The following is a 4,524-nucleotide window of genomic DNA, read 5'->3' as shown; positions in this document are numbered from 1 at the left end:
TAGCTTGTCAAGCCGGCCTTCACAGACTGACTAAAAAGAGAATAATGAAGCCACTATCATCAACACACTAGCTGAAAACAGACTTTGATTTTAAACAGACGTGAGTTTGAATCCCGACTCGACTTACTATGAGACTTGGACCAGTTAATTAACTCTCTTGCATCATGCAAGGATATAAATAGTACCTACTTCATAGTGTTGTTTTGAGGATTATGCATATCAAAGCACATAAAATATTCAGCATGGTGCTAGATGCAGAAAGCACTCCAAAAAATGCTAGATATCACCCTCATGATGACCACCATTCTTCCACACAAATTACCAGAAGTAGATACGGTGCCTGGGTTCCACAGATGGGCCCACACAACCCCCACTCCAGTGCTCTCTTGTAGAGAAAGTTCTGCGTGTGACCCAGCTCCTGGTGAACCGATGCCCATGTGCCCCAGCTGCGAAGGGGATTCAAATGGAGGGGTGGATCCATCTTTTTGCAAGTATGATGGTGGAGAAGCTTTGGTAGATATTCCAGGGTCCCACCTCTAGCATCATAGGCATTGAGTGGAGAGTAGCAGCAATGGATTTCCACAGTAGCCATAATGTTCCTGATCAGGTATTTCTCCTGGGACTCTTCCAGCTGTCAGGTGTCCTAACCTGTTTCCCTGTCACTCCTGGAAATCCTTTAAACTGTCTAAGACTCGGGGTCCCTGAGTGGCTCAGTCGGTTAAGCGTCTGCCTTCGGCTCAGGTCATGGTCCCGGGGTCCTGGGATCGAGTCCCACATCAGGCTCCCTGCTCTGCGGGAAGTCTGCTTTTCCCTCTTCCTGCTACTCCCCCTTGCTTGTGCTCTCTCCCTGTCAAATAAATAAATAAAATATTTTAAAAATAAAAAAGTAAAAAAACAAATAAACTACCTAAGACTCTGCTCTAATCGTGTTCTATGAAAACTGGCCAATGTGGATTCTGTTATCTGCAACTGAGAACACAGTAATTATAAAAATGACCAATACAGTAATCAACAGAATGATCCAAAACACCTCAGTCAAAGCTTTTTTATTTTTTTTATGTTTTAAAAGATTTTATTTATTTATTTGAAAGAGAGAGTGAGTAAGGGAGAGCATGAGAGGGTAGCGGAGGGAGAAGCAGACTCCATGTGGAGCTGGGAGCCTGAGGTGAGACTCAATCCTGGGACTCCAGGTTCATGACCTGAGCTGAAGGCAGTTGCTTAACTGACTGAGCCACGCAGGTGCCCCAAAAGCTTTCTTTATTAAATATCCAGACCACTAAGGGAAAATGAACAGCATGTATAAAAACCTTGTCCATGCCTTCAAAATGCAATCATCCTGAAAGATGCCACATGAATGGAAACCTATTTGGGTTTTTTGTCTGTTTTTGTGTGTGCATGTGTTTTTGTTTTTCCCTAAGGGCTTAATTTTCTTTTTGGTAGCAAGACTTTTTTTTTTTAAGATTTTATTTATTTATTTATTTATTCGAGAGAGAGAGAGACTGAGAGAACACGGAGGGAGAGGGAGAAGCAGACTCCCCACCAAGGAGGGAGCCTGACACAGGGCTCCATCCCAGCACCCCGGAGATCATGACCTGAGCCGAAGGCAGACAATCGACTGAGCCACCCGAGTGCCCCTATGGCCCGACTTCTGTGAGGAATAGGCAGAAGGAACTGATGAAATGAGAAGTTTCACAGAAGAGAATTCTCACTTGGGTCTTTATGAAGGATGACAGGTGAGCCTCCCTGTCAGAGTGTTCCCTCTAAACTGTAATGGGAGAGTTGAAAGGTGTGCAGGTAAGCTCAGTGTGCTATGTATGGTCATTACCATATTCGCTTCTAGGGTGGCACCCAGAGGGGTATGTTCAATTACAATTATGAAAATATCTTGAAAGAAGTAATTAAGAAGAGCACTGAGATCTAGCTCCAGATGGATTTTGAATTAATGAGAAATGACTGTGTGCAGGCGAGAGCCTGGCTGACGATGGGCTTCAGTTGTACCTGGTTCTCATCTGTCTTTGTTCTTGTTGGTTTTGCATCATAATGTCAAATTCTTTCTCCCTACACACACTGCTCTCATGGCATGTTCTCTGCGTGACCGTGGCCCCATTGCCACTTCTCTTGTCATTTTTCTTTAATTTCTTAATTTTCTCTGTTTCCTCTTCTATACTCCTGGCAAAATGTAATGACCTCTTCTGAACAGATCAGGGAACTTGCCTCAATATTCAGCTAATAGGCGGAACCATCAAGTGCTTAAGTTACTTACTTCCTGTCCTCCTCAAGAATAGAGCACACAGACTGTGCTCGGTTGTCCTGAATCCGGGTTCATCCTACACCAGCTGCCTTCCCCAGGCCGCCTAAGTTTGACCCCAAGGAGATCAAAGTCGTGTACCCGAAGTGCACCGGTAGTGAAGTCAGTGCCACTTCTGCCCTGGCCTCAGAGATCGGCCCCCTAGGGCTGTCTCCAGAAAAGGCTGGTGATGACGTGGCCAAGGCAACTGGAGATTGGAAAGGTCTGAGGATGACCGTGAAACTGGCCATTCACAACAGACAGGCCCAAACTGAAGTGGGACCTTCCGCCTCTGTCCTGCTTATCAAAGCCCCCAAGGAACTGCCAAGAGACTGAAAGAAGCAGGAAAAAAAAAAAAAAAGAAGCACAGTGGAAACATCACTTTTTTTTTTTTTTTTTTGACAGAGAGAGATCACAAGTAGGCAGAGAGGCAGGCAGAGAGAGAGAGAGGAGGAAGCAGGCTCCCCGCTGAGCAGAGAGCCCGATGCGGGACTCGATCCTAGGACCCTGAGATCATGACCCGAGCCGAAGGCAGCGGCTTAACCCACTGAGCCACCCAGGCGCCCCGGAAACATCACTTTTGATGAGATTATCAGCAATGCCCGACAGATGCGGCACCAATCTTCAGCCAGAGAACTCTCTGGAAGCACTGACAGCCTCCAAGGACTGCCCAGTCTGTGCGCTGCAATGTTGATACCATCACCCTCCCAACCCCACAGGTGACCTCAACAGTGGGGCCGTGGGATGCCCTGCTAGTTAAGAATAACGAAAGAAAATATTTCAATAAGGGATCATTTGACAACCAAAATAAAACTCAAGCATGCAAATGCTAGACCCCTGGCCTAGTCAGTTTTTTATTGCTGCTGTAACAAATTGACTTAAAACAGTGCTAATTTGTTATATATATTTTTAAGATTTTATTTATTTATTTGACAGAGAGAGAGACCACAAGTAGGCAGAGAGGCAGGGAGAGAGAGAGGGAAGCAGGCTCCCTGCCAAGCAGAGAGCCTGATGTGGGTCTCTATCCCAGAACCCTGAGATCATGACCTGAGCCAAAGGTAGAGAGGCTTAACCCACTGAGCCACCCCGGCGCCCCAGTTATCTTTTTTTTTTTTTTTAAGAGATTTTATTTATTTCTTTGACAGAGAGAAAACAAGAGAGCACAGGCAGCGGGAGTGGGAGAGGGAGAAGCAGCCTCTCTGTTAAGCAGGGAGCCCGTTGGGGGACTCAATCCCAGGACCCAGGATCATGACCCGAGCCAAAGGCAGATGCTTAACCGACTGAGCCACCCAGGCGCCCCTTAACAGCGCTCATTTGTTATCTTATAGTTCACTGGGATATAGCCAAGTGTTGGAAGGGCTGGTTCCTTCTGGAGGCTTTCAGGGAGAATCCATTTCCTCAGCTTGTCTGATGTTCCAGGCTGCCTACATTCCTTGCCTCCTTGCCCCTTATCCACACCCATTGTTTCAGCCCTTCAACCTGTTGTTTCCATGGCCCTATTTCCTACTCCTGGCCCCACTCATCCTGCTTCTTACAAGAACTCAGGATTACCCACCTGACTAATCCAAGATGGCTTCTCCATCTAAATCTCTTATCACCTCTTGACAATCCCTTTTGCCATATAAAGTAACATTGATAGTTTTGGGGATTTGGATATGGACATACTGGGGTGGGGGTTGTTGGGGGGGATCCTATTTAGCCTACTACAGGTGGAAGACAGAGTGCTTCCTCAGTCGGTGGGGGCTTCCTAGCAGGTTACGCAGAGAAAGGAGAGGCTAGGAGATCAAGAAAATCTACTGACATTTGGGATACATTTGGGATTATCTTGCCAGCCTCTCAACAGCCGCTGCCTTTTGCTCCAGACTCTGGATTTCCACCTTTATACTTCCTCTTTTTTCCGATTACCTTAATGTCTCTAGCGGTCAAACTGAGTCAGCCAGGCACCACCCTGCACAAGACACTCCTTTTCTGGCAAGTTCTTGTAGCAGGACATTTAATTGGCTGCCATCCAGCCTGTTGAGGGCAGCTTTTGAGTAGGGTGCCAGTCCCATCAGCTTAGGTGGGGGGAGCCCGGACGAGGACCCCAAATCTGGCTCTCAGTGCATAGGAACCCCAGACATTTTTCTCTAAAAGGGGCTGAGAGTTTTCAGAGATTTCTCAGACTTCTCTCCAAAAACGATGTCAAGAACAGAATTGGGGCAATAATTTCTTGCTTTCTGATTAAAAAAAAAAAAAAA

General features: G+C 46.4%; 1 pseudogene across 1 annotated transcript; it reads left to right on the top strand.

Annotated features, from left to right (window-relative positions):
• Positions 1–593: 593 nt before the first annotated feature.
• On the top strand, positions 594–3,047 carry LOC309852233 (large ribosomal subunit protein uL11 pseudogene; annotated as a pseudogene). Its single transcript has 3 exons — positions 594–607; positions 2,350–2,656; positions 2,848–3,047. The product of its transcript is annotated as a large ribosomal subunit protein uL11 pseudogene (transcript).
• Positions 3,048–4,524: the final 1,477 nt, after the last annotated feature.

This window comes from Mustela nivalis (genome assembly GCF_964662115.1).
Source record: "Mustela nivalis genome assembly, chromosome: 17".
Taxonomy (NCBI): Eukaryota; Metazoa; Chordata; class Mammalia; order Carnivora; family Mustelidae; genus Mustela; species Mustela nivalis.
The sequence above is the reverse complement of the archived record's forward strand: the minus strand, read 5'-3'. Positions and strand labels throughout refer to the sequence as shown.